Raw genomic sequence first — 19210 nt, forward strand, 5'->3', positions numbered from 1 at the left:
ACTGAATTCAGGGGCATTCAGTGTTCGAGGAGGACAGGCTAAAAGGGAAAGGAGATGGAATAGTCTTGCCAGTAAAAAGAGGGAATCAATGCGGTTGTGGGCTCTGAGATCGCCTTGCCTGAAACTAGAGCACACAGCTTAAAGGGATAAGGGGTTCAGAGGGGATATGAGGATTTTTTCATCCAGAGGGTGGTTGGAATTTGGAACACACTGTCTGAGGGGGCAGTGGAGGCAGAGACTCTCACAACAATTAACAAGTATCTAGACAAACACTTAAATTGCCAAGGCATAGAAGGTTATAGATCAAGTACTAATAAATAGGATCAGTAGAGAGGAGTGCTTGATGGTTAACATGGTGGGCTGAAGGGCCCATTTCTGTGCTATATTTATCTATAATCCTGATATAGAATCTGTATGGGTGGAGCCAAGAAAAATCACAGGGTGGAAAGTGTTTGTGGTTTTATATAGACCCCCAAACAGTAGTATTAAACAGTAGTATTAAATAAGGTGCAAGTCTATTATGGGTGACTTCAATCCACACACAGACGAGGCAAACCAAATTAGCAATATCACTGCAGAGGATTATCTGGAGTTCCCTTGGGATGCTTCAAGGACCAAGATGTTGAGGTATCAATTAGACAGTGGGCCATGTGAGCTGGCTACTGTGCAATGAGAAAGCATTAATAAACAGTCTTGTTGTGTGGCGTCCCTTGGGGAAGAGCAACCATAACGTGGTAGAATTCTTCATTAAGATGGAGACGAGGATTTTGAATTCTAAATAAAGGAAGTGATGAAAGTCGGCACTGTTTCAAAGAAGTTTGAGGTAAACCTAAGGAACAGTGCTCGAATCTCATCTGGGCACGTTGCAATGTTCAGGACCAAATATCATGTCTTACAACATAGAAACAGGCCCTTCGGCCCAACTGGTCCATGCTGACCAAGATGCCCATCCAAGCTAGTCTCATATACCTCTAAACCCCTCCTATCCTACCTGTCCAATTGTCTTTTAAAAGTTGTTATTGTCCCTGCCTCAACCACTTCCTCTGGCAGCTCGTTCCATTTCCTGACCACCCTGTGTAAAAAAAAATTGCCCATCAAGTTCCTATTAAATCTCTTCCCTCTCACCTTAAACCTATGCCCTCTAGTTCTCGATTCGCCAACTCTGGAGAAAAGACTGAGTACATTCACACTATCTATGCCCCTCATGATTTTATATACCTCTATAAGGTCATCCCTCAGTCTCTTTCGCTCCAAGGAAAAATGTCATAGTCTGCTCAATTGCTCTCTGTAACTCAGTCCCTCAAACGTCCTTGTAAATCCCTTCTATACCATTTCCAGTTTAATAACATCTTTCCTATAGCAGGATGACTAAAACTGGTCATCAGTATGGTATGGTACAGTAGTGTAGCCATTAGCTATCACAGCACCAGTGACCCAGGTTTAATTCCAGCTGTTGTGTGTAAGGAGTTTGTACGTTTTCCCTGTGTCTGTGTGAGTTTCTTCCGGGTGCTCCGGTTTCCTCCCACATTCCAAAAGACATACAAGTTAGGAAGTTGTGGGCATGCTATGTTGGCGCTGGAAGCGTGGCGACACTTGTGGGCTGCCCCCAGAACACTCCATGCAGAAATGCATTTCACTGTGTGTTCCCATGTACATGTGACTGATGAAGATCTTGTCTCATCTAATACTCCAAGTGCAGTGTCTTGAATAACTGCAGCATAACCTCCAGACATCCATGTCCTGACTGATGAAGGCCAGCATGCCAAAAGCCTTCTTCACCACTCTGTCTACCTGTGATGCCACTTTCAGGGAACCATGTACTTGAACTCCAAGGTCCTCCCATTCTACAATGCTCCCCAGTGCCCTACTGTTCGCTGTGAAAGTAGTACTTTGACGTCTTTCCAAAATGCAACACCTCTCACTTATTGCAGCACCGACCTGAGGAACGCCACCAGTCACCGGCCTCCAGTAAACATTGTGAAAGATTTAACTTGTTCTTGTGAACATTGTGTATCTGATGCTTTGTGCCTGTGATGCTGCTGCAAGTAAGTTTTTCATTGCATCTGTGCACACATGTACTCATGCATGTACTCGTGCACATGTCAATAAGCCCAACTTTGTAAGGTAGCCCATCTGTAAGAATAACTCTGATTTTCTTGCTCCACGGACACTGCCTGATCTGCTGCCCATTTCTGACATTCTGCTTTGGATTTTATCCCTCTGCAACAGCTCTGACCGCCATTTCACAGCCTTTTCATTTCCCTTTGCTTCCTTTAGCCAACTGCCCTCATTAACCCATCAACCAAATGGCTTCATAAACTTATCACCATGGCAATTCCTTTCTCACCCTATTAGAAATGTTCCTCCTCCACAGATGCTGCCCAATCCACCAAGTGTTACCCTGTCCATATCTTAGCATCTGCAGTTCTTTTTATTTCCAAAGCTGGGTGTGATCGTGTCATGAGGAGCGATGAGGCGTCACTGATGGTGGGGGGTGAGAACTCTGCCGGCCCTCCCTGATACAGTGGCTTTTGTCCCAACGCAACACCACAATTCCAGCCTGATTCAGACCAGCTAAAGGAGCACCGACCCTGCCAGCGCAGCACAGTGGTGCAGGTAGTCTCACAGCGCCAGAGGCCTGGGTTCAGTCCCAACCTTGGGCACTGTCTGTGTGGAGTTTGCACATTCTCCCTGTGACTGCGTGGGTTTCGTTTGCCTTCTCCAGTTTCCTTCCACATCCCAAGACAGGCACAGGTTGGTAGGTTAATCGTCCGCTGTAAATTGCCCCAAGTGTGTAGGTGAGGGGTAGAATCGGGGGGGGGGGGGGGGGGTGAAGAGAATGTGGGAAGAATAGAACTGGGGCTAATGTAGACGAGTGTGAACGGGTGGTTGATGGTCAGTGCAGACTTGGTGGGCTGTAGCTCTCTCTGACTCCATGAACTGAAAATTAACTACAGATTCGTATGTTTGGCAAAGTCCAAGTGATGCAATAAGTTGCAGTCCTCACATTACTTTGTACTTTAATGAGATGGGTGATGCCAATAAGCAAGTCACTTAACTCAAAGGGGAATGATACGTTGTACCTCAGTGTAAACGTAGAAGAGACTGGGAGATAACTGAGCTCAGGGTTACAACACTCACCATTTATACTGTAACGGCCTTCATCCAGCTCCCGTTCTATCTGCCAGCCATGCTTGTAGTCTGAACGGTCATGCAGGAACTTACAGCTGTCTGCAAGGAGAAGAAAATCCCACTGAAGTCAGTCAGAAATCAGTGTATACCCTGTAAACACTGCACGCATCTGGAATATTAAGCTCAGCTTCTCTCTCCACTGACATTGCCAGGTCTGCTGGGTGTCTTCTACAGCTCTCACTTGCACTGCACAGCTTTTCTATCTCTGTTTTCTAATTACCAATCAACCAGTTGGCCTCATCAACAGGCGATCACCATGCCAACCCTGTGCCATCCTACCAGCGATACTCCTGCTATCCCATTAGTCCATTCCTCCATCTCGGCAGCATCTTGATTTTCATTCCCTAAGGACTTGTCTTCAGTCCCTTTCTTCTCCAGTTTGTTTTCCTGCTCTCCTCGCTGCTGAGCTAAGAGGTCAGACACGTCTCCTACCCTCCCAGGTCCTTCCCCAGTCCAAGCGGATGCCAGATTTGGCTCTGGGTGCATCAGAGCTGCGACTAATCCTCAACCAACTCTCTGTACATGGCATTGCTAGCATTTTGGAGAATTTAACTCTCCCCAAAAATGAGCCCCACTGCACCAAGCTAAAGATCACCTTGGTCACGATCAGCTGAGGCAGCACGGGGTAGGGATCAGAGCCTCCTTAGTTCAGGGGTAGGGGCAAAGGGATGGAGGAGTGTGGAGAACTGTGAAAACATCTGCAAATCACTGCTCTCACATGTCCATCTCCGACCTAATGGAACACAAGAAAGGATGAACTTGCCTCCGAACCCGCAGAAGCCCGTCTCCTTGTAATCCTTACAGATGTCGGGCTGGTAATCCCACCGCACCGTTGCTCGGAGGTTTTCATGTGCTCGGATCGGTCCTTTCCTGACACACAATAAGCACAATGTTGATACCAATATTGACAGCCCCATTGTCACAATGCAGGCAGTGTCGAGAACAGCTGAACCACGGTCAGTTTGGGTTGCAGATTCAGCAACAGGCAGGCGGAGGACAGGGTTGGGGAAGAGCCATCACCAAGCAGAGCAGAACGGCAAGTGCAGCATTAGGAAGCATGGTGACTTTGAGGCTGGTGGTCCCGTCCACATTCACTGTCAGCGAGGAACAGTCAGGAATGGCAGAGGGAGTTTTCAACAACTGAAGAATGAGCTAGTTGGATTAGGAAGTTTGTCAATATCCAGTCACATTACTCTGTTCCAAAGAGAACAAATCCAGCTTCTTCAGTCTATTCAGACAACTAACATCTCACCATGTAAACTGTATCAGTAAATCCCTTCCGCACCCTCTCCACAGCCTTCACACCTTTCCCACAGTGTGGCACCCAGAACTGAGCACAACCCAGCTCGGGCCGAACTTGCCTTTTATAGATGACATCCTGATCCCCACGGCTTCTATTTATAAAGCTCGGGTCCCTTTTTCTCTTAAATCATCTTTTCAACCTGCCCTTCCAGTTTCAACAAACCAAGGCCCCACATCTTTCTGTCCATGTACCCCTTTTAAAACGATATACTCCCCTCTCACTCTTCCTATCAAAATGTAATAGCACTTCTCAGCACTAAATTTCATCTGCCATCCAGGTGCCGCAGGATACATCAGCATGCATCTCCTTGAAGTCCATCACTTCAACTTTCCTCCTCACAGTTCCCTGTGCCTCTGAGTTTTGTGCCTTTTGCTAATTTGGAAATTGTGCCTATGCTCCCAAGTCCAAATGATTAATATATACAAAGGAAAGTCTTGGTCCTAGTACTGATCTTTGGGGACCGTCATGCACATTCACCTCTAGGCTGAAAAACTAATCTGCTTTTACAACTCTGCTTCCTGTCACTCACTCAACTTTCTATCAAAGCCTCTATAGGTCCTTTAATTCATGGCCTTCAATTTCAGAATGCACATGGAAGTCCAGATATATCACATCAACTGTAGTTTCCTCATTGGCCCTCTGTCACGTCATCAAAAACCTCTGCCAAGAACACTGATGTACAGAGATACCTTGGGGTACAAGTCCAGAGCTCCCTGAAAGTGGCAACACAGGTAGATGTGGTAGTGAAAAGGGCATTTGGTTTGCTTGCCTTCAGAGGTCGAGGCATTGAGTACAAGAGTGCGGATGTCATATTGCAGCTGTACAACACATTGGTCGGGCCACACTTGGGGCACTATGTACAGTTCTGGTCGCCACACTACAGGAGGGATGTGGTTACAGAGAGTGTACAAGAGATTCACCAGGATGTTGCCTGGAATGGAGGGCTGTAATTATAAGGAGAGATCGGATAGGCTGGGTTTGTTCTCACCGGAATCTAAGAGGCTGAGGGGTGACCTTATCAAGGTTTATAAAATTATGAGGGATGTAGATAGGACAGATAGTCAGAGTCCTTTTTCCAGGACAGGGTAGTCTAGAACTAGAGGGCACAGGTTTAAGGTGAGAGGAGAAAAATTTAAAGAAAACGTGAGGGGTGTTTCCACACAGAGGGTGGTGAATATTTGGAATGAGTTGCCAGAAGAGGTGGTGGATGCAGATACAATGATGTTCAAAGGGCACTTGAACAGATATTTGGACAGGAAAGGTGTAGAGGGATTTGGGCCTAAAGCAGGCAAATGGAATCAGTGGAGATGGCAGAGTCGTTGTGGACAAGGTGGGCCGATAGGGCCCGTTTCTGTGCTGCACGATTCTTTAATTCTTCAAAAACTTTGCGATCCCAGGAAGGAACAGAGGATGTCATTAAGGTAGAAACAGAGGCAAATGGGACTAGCTTAGAAAGGACTCTTGGTCAGCATGGACGAGTTGGGCTGAAGGACTGCTTTCTATGCTGCATAACTCAGTGACCATAGGCGATGCTCGTTCACTCACCTCACCATTCCTGAAGATGCATTTGCCATGGGCGTTGTCCTTGGGTTTGATGTATTTGATGTAGTTGTTTATACCGCGATAGATTTTCTCGTCATCTTTCCCTTTCAGCTCCTGCAAACACAAACACCTCACTCTTCACTCCAAGCAGAAAACAGGAATGGTGAAGGCAAACTGCACCTCCGAGAAAAACCTCATAAGATGCACTCTATACAGAACTTTATGGCACTTCTTGGACTGGAGAGGGATTCACAGGTGGGTCACATTACTACTCAATGGATGCAATACAATTCAGCTATACAGCAGGTCCGTAATCCTCACTGCAGAGATGAGAGCAAACAGATCCAAGGTTGGGCCATTTTTGTTATCTATTTTTCTCAACTTGCTTACATCTTTCATCAGCTGCAATACTCATTTCTTCACCAGCTTCCACCCATCTGCTTCCCTCATCTTCTCTCCAGGCTCCCCCCTCTCCTTCACCTCTTGGGTCGTCCCTTGGGATTAAGGAGGACTTGCTTCCTCCCCTGTTCTGTGGGATCTGTGATGACTGACGAGGCTAATACATGAACTTCACCGTGACCCCGAGGCAGTACCACACTGGACTAGAATCTGCTGTTGCCCTAATCACTGATCCTCCCTAAATCTACATATTGTGCTTTTTCTCTTTCTCATAACTTTGTTCAACCTAATGATCTGCACTCTGACAACCTGTATCCCACTTCTCACAGATAATGTACAATGTACCTACTGGATAGGGTGGGTTCTCCCTGGTCTGGCATGGCTCCAGTCAGTGGAAATCTCTCCATCCATCCTGTCAGGCCTCACGCTACCTTAAATACTACAATGAGATCAGCTCTTATTTTTCTAACTTGCAGATCACGTGGGACCAGGTGAGAGATCAAGTTTGTCTTAGCAGCAGGTCACACAGCAGAGAAACGGCAACAGTGGAGACGGATTAAAAAGACGGGGACCAGGTAAGAGATCGAGTCTGTCTTTCCCTACCAGCAATATACAAAGGGAGGCAAGCTCTGGTGGGAACAGCCATTTCAGAGCTGCCATTAGAGAGGAACTGAGAGGTCAAAGTGCAGGCTTGGGTGAACATCAGGCTTCAATAGTGACAAGGTAAGGATTGTATCTCTATCGTACTGTCTCAGTTGAAGGGAGCAGTCATAAAGGTTATAGAGGCTGCGACAGCAGTACGCTCCTCCTGCGAGATGTGGGAACCAGGGATATTTCCAATGCCCCTGGTGACTATACCTGCAGCAAGTATATCCGGCTGCAGCTCCCGTTAGATCACAGAGCAGCTGGAGCTATGGATGAACTCACTGTGGATTGTCCAGGATGTGGAAAATGCAGTAAATGATATGTTTGGTGACCAGTCATTTAGCAGGTACAGAATGAGAGGAGATGGGTGACCACCAGGAAGGGCAAGCCAGCACAGGTAGGTAGTACAGCAGTCCCTGGTGGTCACTGCCTCACTACCAAGTACACCATGCCGGGTACCGTTGGGGGACATGGCCTCCCAGGGAGAACAGCGGCAACAACCTAGTTTGTAGGACCATAGGGAGTGCTGCTGTACAGAAGGGGACCAGGACTGGGAGAGCGATAGTGGTAGGGGGATTCCCTCATAACGGGGTCAGATGGGAATATCTGTGACTGCAAGAGAGACTCCAGGTTGGCACGTTGCCTTCCTGGTGCTTGGGTCAAAGCTGTCAACGGAGCGGCTGCAGGACACTCTGAAAATGGGAGGGTGAACATTCAGAAGCCATGGTACATGTAGGTAGCAATGACCTGGGAAGGGGAAGGGATGAGGTCTTGCAACATGAATTTAGGAAGCTTGGTAGCCATTTAAAGAGCAGGGTGTCAAAGGCTGTAATCTCTGGATTGCCTCTGGTCCCACAAGCTTGTGCGTACAGGAATAGAAGGATGGGTCAGTGGGCTGAAGGGATGGTACAGCAGGATGGAGTTTAGGTTCCTGAATCATTGGGACCGTTTCTGGGGAAGGTGGCATCTGTACAAAATTGCTGTTTGTGAAGTTTGCATGTTCTCTCTGTGACTACGTGGGATTCCCCCGTGTTTCCAAGTGGCCACTGTAAATTGCACCATGTGCAGGTGGCTGGTGACAGAATCAGGTTGTGTTGATGGACACATGTGGGAGAACATGGGGGAGCCGGACTGGCATAGACTCAACGGGCCCCAACAGTTTCCTCAGGAAGAAATGAGAAATCTCCTCAGATATTATCTGTCACTGTTTTGCCCGTTTGCTGAATTTGTCTGCAATGCAGCTGACATTTCTGCCTAAGTGGGCGAGCTGGGTGCTGTGTAGAGGCAGCACTTCCCTGCAAAGGTGGCATCTTTCAAATGAGACAATGAAACAATCTCTCATGTGGAAGGAAAGATGCAAAAGCACTACTTGAAGGTTGCCAGGGAAGTTATCCGTGCTGCCCTGACCAATATTTATTCCTCAATCAACGTTTCTAAGATAGCTCATGTCGGCAGTATCTCACCAATGTTCGTGGGAACTTTGCCACGTTCTACATTCCAATAGGTGTTCAAAAATTCTTCACAAGCAAAATAATGCAGATACTACAAACCTGTAATAAAAACCTGGCAGCATCAGTGGAAAGAGAAAACAGAGTTAATGCTTCATGTCTTTCACCTGATCTGGGAAAGTTAGAAATAGACACGTTTTAAGGGGAGGGTTATTTCCTTGGTACACAGAAGGTAGAAGTGAGGCGTATAATCGAGGCGTATAAAGTTATGAGAGTATGATAAGTAGAACAGCAATACTTCCTTCAGCAAAGGGAGCCTAGGGCTAAAGTAATTGGTAAAGGGATTGGAGATGAGGTCAGGTCATATTTTTTCTACCCAGGGGTGGTGGGGACGTCTCTTGGTAGGTGGTGTGGATTGGGTCATGTGCACGTGTGGAGAATACTGTTCGGTTCTGAGCTGGTCATTGACCTGTCATTCATTGGGGAATTGGTGAACAATCTGCTCCCTGTATAGTTTTGGATACAAGTTACTTTTTTTAAATTCTGGTTATCTGCTCATTCCCAGACTGTGAAAGCAAACAGTACCGAGGGAGCAGTATAGTGACGATGGAGCTCACCTCTTGGATCTTCTGGCTTCGTTCAAAAATAGCTTGCATATCTTTATCTTTCTCGGTGTCCAACCTGATAGACAGCTGTCGCGCCCATGTCTTCTGGCCCCACAGGTTTCTAGGAAGCAAAGATTGTACATTACTGTAAGTAAGACCTTCAACAAGGTCATATCACAACTAAACCACAACAAAACAGCTTGGAGAGCCACTGCCTCACTGTGCCAGAGACCAGAGTTGAATCCTGACCTTGGGTGCTGCCTGCATGGAGTTTGCATGTTCTCCCTGTGATTGCGTGGGTTTCGCTCTGGGTTCCTCCAGTTTCCTCCCACATTCCAAAGTCATGCTGGTTGGTAGGTTAATTTGCCACTGTAAACTGCCTCTAGTGTAGTAGAATCTTGGGGGGGAGGGGAGCGGAATTGATGAGAATGTGGGAAATATGAAGTGGGATTCATGCAGGATCAGTGTAAATGGGGTGCTCGACAGTCAGTGCGACTCGATGGGTTTGAAGAGCCTGTTTCTGTGCGTACCTTTCTGACTCTCTAAACCATCTCACCCAATCTCTTTTCCAGGTCTGTGTTTCACATCCTTCCTCCACAATTCCACACTCTTCTGAAGGTAGCGCCTGACACTGGTGTAAGGTCCACCGTCACCACCAAGCACCTGATACAAGAGGGGGGACTGGACTGCAACCTCAATGGGCAGTGAGTGTCAGCAATTATTTCCCTGCAGGAAAGCAATAATGGCTACCCCAATCCAATCTCCCTCCAGCACTCCTCAGCACTACTCTCCTCTGAATAGTGACCAGAGTGAAGAACCTGTCAAATTTTCCACTCCCAGCTCAAATCATAATGCAAGCTTGGAGACCTGGTGAGGTGTAATGTTCTTGTTTGTTAGCACTCTGAAATTCTGAAGACATAACAGAGAATTCTGGCAGCTTGGAGTGATCTATGTGACCATCCAGACACCAGAGCTGCCGACAATGAGTGTTGTGTAGAACTTGATGCGATTCTTACCGCTGATCGTGTGGATTGTGTAGGAGATGGTGATTTGCTCCGGTCCGTCACTGTCAGTGTCAGTGTCGCTATACTTCTCCTTTGGTTCCTGTTGTTTTTGCAGTCTGGAAATGAGCAGATAAGCGGAATTAAAAAAATGGCAACTTGGTCCAAGAACCTTACAGGGAACAGATTGGCTGGGGAATTGTTGAACAATCACAGGTCGGTGACCAACACAGAAGCAATCAGTACTCTCCACACCCATGCCGAGACCCATCCACACACACCTGCCAAGTTTCCCACCTCCTCTCCCGATAGCAACAACTCCTCCAATCTGTTGGCTTACACAAGCTGTTCTCTACTGCTGGAGCACTGCCTGTGAGTGGATAGTTTGTGAACTTATTGCACTCAACACAAGGGAGGAACTGCCAACTGCCTGTGCTTTTGTAAACCAGGGAATGGGGTAAAAAAGCAGAAAGTTCTGAATCTTCATTAGACACCAGCATGGGTATCAAATTCTAGTAAGGACGTTAAGACTTGGAGAGGGGGGAGAAATTTATCAAACTTGTGGAACTTCAAACACTAGGAGGGACTACAAGAGTCAGAATCGCTTGCAGGAGGCTAGGAGAGATTTAATTAAGACATCCAGAATTGTGAGAAGCTTTGATAATAAAGGGGGTTTACAAACAACAGAAGCAGAAACAGACCACTCTGCCATTTAATGAGACTGAAGCTGACCTTTTACCTCAATGTTATTTTCTAGCACTAACTTCATATCCCCAATTCCCTCAATATCCTCAGGTCAATCCTTCTGTCTTGAATATTCTCATCAACCAGGCCTCCACTACCTTCTTGGGAGGTTGAAAGCCATAGATTCACTACCCTCTGGATGAAATTTCTCCACATCTCCATCATAAGTGGCTGACCCTAATGTTAAGAGCATGATCCCTGTTCCATCAGAGGACCATCCTCCCTGCGTCTACCCTGTTGTGCTCTGTAAACATTTTGTATGTTTCAATGACATCTTCTCTCATTCTTCTAAACTCCAGGGAGTAAATACTGTAGGGGAAATGTGGTACCTTTACTTAAGTGTGTACTGCAGGGATCGGTGCTGGGGCCTTTGTTGTGTTTAACATATATAAATGACTTGGATGAGAATGTAGGTGGTCTGATGAGCACATTTGCAGATAACATGAAAATTGGCGATGTCCCAGAGGACCATAGAATAGCCATTGTTGTTCCTGTTTAAGAAGAGCAATAGAGACAAACAAGGAAATTATAGGCCAGTAAGCCTTACTTCAGTGATAGGGAAATTATTGAAGGTTCTTAGGGAAGGGATCTGCTCACATCTGGGAAAGCATAGACTCATTAGGAATAGTCAGCATGGCTTTGTGCAGGGAAGGTCATGTCTTACAAACTCGATGACTGATGAGGACAGGGCAGTGCATGTTGGATACATGGACTTTAGTAAAGCTTTCAACTCAGTGCCTCATGGTAGGCTGATTCAGAAGGTTAGGGCACATGGGATCCATGGAGACTTCTTACATTTCATTCAAAACCGGCTTGGCCAAAGAAGACAGGGTGGTGGTAGAGGGGTGTTATTCTGACTGAAGGTCTGTGATCAGTGCTGGGACCTCTGTTGTTTGTGATATAAACGATTTCAATGAATATGCAGGTGGGCTGATTAGTAACTTTGCAGACAACAGAAAAGTCAGTGGAGCTGTGGACAGAGGGGAAGGTTGTCAGATTCAGCAGGATACAGAACAGTTGGAAATGTGGGCAGAGGTTAATCCAGACACGTGTGAGATGCTGCACTTTGGGAGGTCAAATGCATGAGGAAAGTTTACAGTAAATGGCAAGGACCCTTAAAAGCACTGATGTACAGAGCGATCTTGGGGTGCAAGCCCAGAGTTCCCTCCATCGGTCGGGGTGTTGAGTATAAAAGCTGGGAAGTCATGTTGTAGTTATATAAAACTTTGGTTAGGCCATATTTAGAGTACTGTGTGCAGTTCTAGTCGCTGCATTACAGGAAGGACATGGAGGCTTTGGAGAGGGTGCTAAAAGGTTCAGTACGATGTTTCCTGGATTAGAAAGTATTAGCTATAACAAAAGGTTATACAGACTTGGATTGTTTTCTCTGGAGCGTTGGAGGCTGAGGGGTGACCTGACAGAAGTAGGATAGAGCTACGAGAGGCATAGGTAGAGTCTGCTTCCAAGGGTGGAAATGTGAAATAAATATAAGGCAGAGATTTAAGGTGAGAGGAGGAAAGTTTAAGGAGATTTATGAGCCAGGTGTTTTTTTGCTTTATTTTTTCAGACACAGAGGTAGGTGCCTGGAACGCACTGCAGGGAAAGTGGTGAAGGCAGATACAATAGCAGTGGCATTTAGACAGGCACATGAACAGGCAGGAAGGAGGGATACAGACCACATGTGGGCAGATGGGATTACTTTAGGTTAGCATAATGGTTGGCACAGACATGGTGGGCCAAGCGGCCTGTTCCTGTGCTGTACTGATCTATGTTCTGTGGTGGAGTCGCAGATAGTTAAGAAGGTTGTTGAAGGATACAGTGGGATACAGATTATCTGGAAAGTTGGGTGGAGCGGTGGCAGATGGAATTTAATCCAGACAAGTGTGAGGTAAGGCACTTTGGGATGTCAAATACTAACAGGACAGATACAGAAAATGGCAGGGACCTCAGAAGTGTTGATGTACAGAGGGACCCTAGGGTGCAAGTTCATAGCTCCCTGAAAATGGCAACATAGGTGTGTAGGGTAGTGAAGAAGGAATTCAAATAATAGGAGACATTTGCATGCCTGCCTGCATAGGCTGAGGCATTGAGAGAGTTGGGATGTCGTGTTACAGCTGTACAAAGCATTGCTCAGGCCGCAGCAGTGTATCGTGTACAGTCCTGCTCGCCACACTGCGGGAGAGATGTAACAGCATTAGGAAAATTGCAGAAGAGATTCACCAGGATGTTGCCTGGAATGCAGGGCTTTACTTATAGGGAGAGTTTGCTCAGACCGGGATTATTTTCAGTAGAACATAGGAGACTGAAGAGTAAAATCATGAGGGGCATAGAAAGCATATATCAGAGTCTTTTACCTCAGGTGGGGGACTTTAAAACTAGAGGGCACAGGTTTACGGAGACAGGGGAGATATTTAAAGGAGATCAGAGGGGCAGGTTTTTCCACAGAGGAAGTGGAAGAGGCAGGGACAATTTGGAGCGGTACGTGGACAGGAAGCAGTAGAGGGATACAGGCCTAATGTCCGCACGTGGGATTAACATAGACGGGCATCATGGTTGGCATGGACGAGTTGGGGCAAAAAAAAAGGGTCCATTTCTGTGTTGTACAACTCTTATGACTGTCCAGGACTCTACAAGTGTTGCTCTTTGATTTAATACTACCTTTACCTTCTCTCATTAACTACGAATGAATCACTTTTCCTTTTGGGTTTTGTGCCTTACTTTAAACTCTGCATCAATTTCATTTCAACGTTAGCCACAGCTTGCTTACTGTCATACGTTTAATGTTGTCACTCCATCTACCAAATCCACTCAGGCCTTGCATCTTCATGGATTCCTTTGTTTAGATTTAAGATCAGACTCTCACATAAATCACTTTCAACCTTTGGATAGATTCTATGTTATGACCACTTTCCCTTAATCTGGTAGTTAAAGGACCATATCATTTCTCATTACATGATACTAGATGTGAAATAGCCTGTTCCCATGTAATGTTTTTCCTGCCCCAACTAATGGAAGGTCTGCTTGTTGCTCTGCTCCTTCCTGACTCACCCAGGTTATCAGTACCCATTTTGCTACTCTGCACCATCACTTTGTCCTAAAGTCTTCACAAGTCTTCTAAACTTCCCCTAACCAGAACTCTCCGCCTGAAATAATTTAGGACCATCAAAAGATTTTAGATAGGGGGAACTTTAGAATGCAAAGGAGAAAGGACAAGACAATTGTGCAGGGCAGTGAAATGTGTTCTGGTGTCTACAGTGTTACAGGAAGGGACAGCATATAAAACCTCAAAATTACTCAGCAGAAACAGAATAAATATTTCAAGTTGATGACTTTTCAGCAGATCCAGGATCAGTTGGAAATGAAATGTGCTTGAAGTGGCAGGGAAGGGGGAGAAGTGGAGAGAATAAAATGATGGTGACTGTAATAGAGTGAAGAGTAAGAGCAACTGAGCAAGAGCAAGAGGCAAGGATGAATCTCCTGACCTGTCCTGGAGGTAGATGAAGAGAGAAAAAAATGTCAGGGCTGGAATTGTCAGAACAAAACATTAAAGATGCTGGAAATCTGGAAGAAATTGCTGGAAATATCCAGGTCAGGCAGCACGTGTGGAGAGAAAACAGAGTTAACTTTACACGTTGATGAGCAGTTCTGATAAACTGGAAAGGGTGGTTGTCTGAAATTGTTGAATTCATTGTCGAGTCCCACTGGTTGTAATGTGTCCAGCTGGAGGATGAAACGCTGTGCCTCGAGCACAAGTTGGACTTTGTTCAAAATGTAGGAGGCCAGAGACCGAGGGCATGAGTGGGAGAGAATAATGCAGTCACCTAACTTGTAACCCAGTTTCTTCAACTCCTGCTCTTACTTCCTTGCATTCTTATGCCTGGTCAACATTAATCCAGTAAACCGTCACTGAACTACTTCCAATGTGTCCTTCTACAGTACTCCAGATGTTGCATCACCAATTCCCTGAATAAATGAAGCACAATCTCACTACTCATACATTCACTCCCTAGCAAGAACCAGTAATGTTGTGTCAGCTTTCCCAATTATTTTCTGTGCCTGCATGGTAGCCTTTTGTGAATCACACACCAGGACGTGCAGATCTCTCTGCATCACGAAGCTCAGCAAACTCTCACCACTCAGATAATATGCTTCTTTATTTTCTGCCAGAATGATCAATTTCACATTTCCTCATATCCCCGCGACAACTTACTTTCCTATCAATCTGCACCTTTCAACTGATGGGATTCAGCACTCACCTTCTGAATCATGGGATTTGGTACAGCCTTTCTCTTTTCTCTCCGCACCACAGTGTTTCCATCATCATCTCCACTGCTGTCTGTGAAACAGAGGGGCAAATCCGCTCAGTGCAGCAATCCTCAGAGCAGGAGGTGAACCCAGACTTGCCAAGAATACTGAGTTTTAACCCAGTACAAGAGTAACTCTTCAGGACATTACAAAGTAATACCAGTATCATTAAGTCTGACATAGTCTCAGATCCAGAACACTCTGCAGAGCATAGCCTCCAGTTTTTGATCAGACCCATCAGTTGTATGTACTCATTGGAGTCATGGGGTCACACAGAAACAGGTCTTTGGCTCACCCTATCTGCGCTAAATATTAATTACCTGTCTACACTCATCTCATTTATCAACCACCTTGGCAATTTCAGTGCCCACCTAGATACGCCTTTAACGTTGAGAGAGTCTCTGCCTCTACCACCTACTCTAGCAGTGTGTTCTGGATTCCAACCACACTCTGGGTGAAAAAAAAGAATCTGCTTTAATCCCTAATTGTCCTGCCCCTTAACCTTAAACCTATGGCTGGAAGGCACAGGTACTTCTGATACTTCTGTCAGGTCGCCCTCAGCCTTTCATGCTCCAAGGAAAACACACCTCATAACTGAAATGCTCCGTCCCGGGCAACATCCTGGTGAGTCTCCTCTGCACCCTCTCCAGTGCAATCACATCTGTGGTGACCAGAACTGTGCACAAGACCCCGGCCGTGGCCATGCAATGTTTTATTAAGTTGTTACACAACATCCCTGCTCTTATATTGCTACGCCCTGGTTAATGATCCCAAGTGTCTTCTGGTGTACGGCAAGTTTTTCACTCAACCTCGGTACAGCTGACAGTAATGAACCAAAGCCAATCCTCGGGCTTGTCCACCAGCCCCTGCTCCTCAGTACTGCCGGGGTGGGGGCCGCACCCCCAGCCCTGCACCACTGCACCCGCACCCCCCCTGCACCCCTACCCTGGGTCCGCACCTGCCACCACCCCATTACGACCCCATAGGCTGCTCCGCTCCGGCCACGGAGCTCAAGGGCTGGGCCCCGGCCCGGCGGGAGGGGGAGACCCGGCCCTGGCTCCCCGCGGGGGGGGGGGGGGAGTTGGGGTGAGGTGAGGGGGGGGTGAGGGGTGGGGTGAGGTGTGGGGTACGGGGGGTGGGGGTTACCTGGCTCCCCGCGGGAGGGGGGGGGTGAGGGGGGGGTTACCTGGCTCCCCGCGGGAGGGGGGGGTGAGGGGGGGGTTACCTGGCTCCCCGCGGGGGGGGGTGGGGGGGGGTTACCTGGCTCCCCGCGGGGGGGGGGTGTGGGGTGGGGGGGGGTTACCTGGCTCCCCGCGGGGGGGGGGGGGGGAGTTGGGGTGAGGTGAGGGGGGTGTGAGGGGTGGGGTGAGGTGTGGGGTACGGGGGGTGGGGGTTACCTGGCTCCCCGCGGGGGGGGGGGGGGGGGGGGGGTTACCTGGCTCCCCGCCGGGGGGGGGGGGGGGGGGATAGTTGGGGTGAGGTGAGGGGGGTGTGAGGGTGGGGTGAGGTGTGGGGGTACGGGGGGTGGGGGTTACCTGGCTCCCCGCGGGGGGGGTGGGGGGGGGTTACCTGGCTCCCCGCGGGGGGGGGTGAGGGGGGTTACCTGGCTCCCCGCGGGGGGGGTGAGGGGGGGTTACCTGGCTCCCCGGGGGGGGGTGAGGGGGGGTTACCTGGCTCCCCGCGGGGGGGGTGAGGGGGGGTTACCTGGCTCCCCGCGGGGGGGGGTGAGGGGGGGTTACCTGGCTCCCCGCTCGCTCTCCGCTTCCGACCCGCGAACCGCCGCCCGCATTTTTTAAACACAAAACTACAGACCGGGGCCTCCGGCTCCGCCATCTTGTCCCCACCCCGCGCCCGGCTCAGTGCGCAGACGCCGGCAGCAGCGACCCCCGGCGGCGGAGGGAGGGAACACCTGCGGGAACCGTAGGAGGTGGGGAGGGGGGAGGAGTGGGGGGGGGAGGGGGGGAGGGGAGGGAGGAGGAGGGGGAGGGGGAGGGGGAGGAGGAGGGGGAGGGGGAGGGGGAGGAGGAGGGGGGAGGGGGAGGGGGAGGAGGAGGGGGAGGAGGAGGGGGGAGGGGGAGGAGGAGGGGGGAGGGGGAGGAGGAGGGGGAGGGGGAGGAGGAGGGAGGAGGGGGGAGGGGGAGGAGGAGGGGGGAGGGGGAGGGGGAGGAGGAGGGGAGGGGAGGGGGAGGAGGAGGGGGAGGGGGAGGGGGGGAGGAGGGGGGAGGGGGAGGAGGAGGGGGGAGGGGGGGAGGGGAGGGGGGGGGGAGGGGGGGAGGGGAGGAGGGGGAGGGGGGGGGGGGAGGGGGAGGAGGGGGGGGGGGGAGGGGGGGGGGGAGGAGGGGGGGGGGGGGAGGAGGGGGGAGGGGGGGAGGAGGAGGGGGGAGGGGGAGGAGGGGGGAGAGGGGGGAGGGGGAGGAGGGGGGAGGGGGGGAGGAGGAGGGGGGAGGGGGGGGGGAGGAGGAGGGGGGAGGGGGGGGGGAGGAGGAGGGGGAGGGGGGAGGGGGAGGAGGAGGGGGGAGGGGGGAGGGGAGGGGGAGGAGGGGGGGGAGGGGGGAGGGGGAGGGGAGGGGGGGAGGGGGGGGAGGGGAGGGGGGGAGGGGGAGGGGAGGGGGGGAGGGGGAGGAGGGGGAGGGGAGGGGGGGAGGGGAGGAGGGGGAGGGGGGGAGGGGGGAGGAGGGGGAGGGGGGAGGAGTGGGGGGGATGGAGGGGGGGATGGGGGGAGGAGGGGGGGATGGGGGGGAGGGGGGGATGGAGGGGGGGATGGGGGGAGGGGGGGGATGGAGGGGGGGATGGGGGGAGGGGGGGGATGGAGGGGGGGGATGGGGGGATGGAGGGGGGGATGGGGGGGGGGGGATGGAGGGGGGGATGGAGGGGAGGGGGGATGGGGGGGATGGAGGGGGGGGATGGGGGGGAGGGGGGGATGGGGGGATATAGGGGGAGGGGGGGATATAGGGGGGGGGGGATATAGGGGGAGGGGGGGATATAGGGGGAGGGGGGGATGGGGGGAGGGGGGGATGGGGGGATGGAGGGGGGGATGGGGGGGGGGGGAGGGGGGATGAGGGGGGGGGGATGGGGGGATGGAGGGGGATGGAGGGGGGGATGGGGGGATGGAGGGGGATGGAGGGGGGGAGGGGGAGGGGGGAGGGGGAGGGGGGAGGGGGGGAGGAGACGGGAGTGGGTTGTGGGGGGAGGAGAGGAGGAGGGGGAGGGGGGAAGGATGGGGAGGGGGTGGAGGAGGGAGGAGGTGGTGAGGGGGAGAGAGAGGAGGGGGAGGGAGTTGGGGATAGGAGGGTGGGTGGTGGGGACTGGGGTAGGGAGGCAGGGAGGTGGGGATGGTAGGGGGAGGGAGGGATGTGGGGACGTGGTGGAGGGGGAAGGGGAGGAATGGGAACGGGGGAGTGTAGGAGGGAAAAAGGAAGAGTGTAGGAGGAAGTGGGGATGGGGAGCCAGGGAGGGAGGTGGGGATGGGGGTGAGGGAGGAGGTGGAGTTGTGAAACAAGTTTGAGGCCTTGAAGGACAGGGACTCTGAACACCAGTCTTAGACTTAAATGATTTATTTGAAGGGAAACACAGGGAAAGGGTAACGAGGGTGATACACACGCACACCAGCGATAGCGGGTGTGGGAAAATCGCAACAAGGGTGAAATACACACACACGACAAACTGGATGCAAACAATCAAGGAAAAGCAACACGCTACCTGCTTGGGAGGGGGGTCCAACCCAGGAGTTCAAAAGGGCCAATGGCTCAGTGCCAGGTACAAAGGTGCTTAAAGGGGCCAATGGTCAAGTGTGCACTGATGGGTGGGGGTGGAGCCAGGCCTTGATTGACAGTAGTGTGTCTTTCGACCAGGTACTGGGCACTGCTGTCACGTGACAGCCCTGGCCTCCACAGTACAGATGGAGATGGGGATGGGTTGGGGGGTTGGATTGGGTATGTGGATAGAGGGAGGAGAGGGGATGGAAGGAGATGGGGATGGGGATGGGGAGGGGGAAGGAGAAGGGGTGTGAGGGATGGGCAGAGAGTT

General features: G+C 50.5%; 2 protein-coding genes across 2 annotated transcripts in view; both read right to left on the reverse strand.

Annotated features, from left to right (window-relative positions):
• ndufa3 (NADH:ubiquinone oxidoreductase subunit A3) overlaps positions 1-19210 on the reverse strand; it is a 36121-nt gene that overhangs the window by 16505 nt on the left and 406 nt on the right. The gene's annotated exons all lie outside the window — the stretch shown is intronic.
• Positions 1-19210, reverse strand: part of rnf113a (ring finger protein 113A) — a 62310-nt gene that overhangs the window by 11801 nt on the left and 31299 nt on the right.

The sequence above is a fragment of the Pristis pectinata genome, chromosome 25, assembly GCF_009764475.1.
Source record: "Pristis pectinata isolate sPriPec2 chromosome 25, sPriPec2.1.pri, whole genome shotgun sequence".
Lineage (NCBI taxonomy): Eukaryota > Metazoa > Chordata > Chondrichthyes > Rhinopristiformes > Pristidae > Pristis > Pristis pectinata.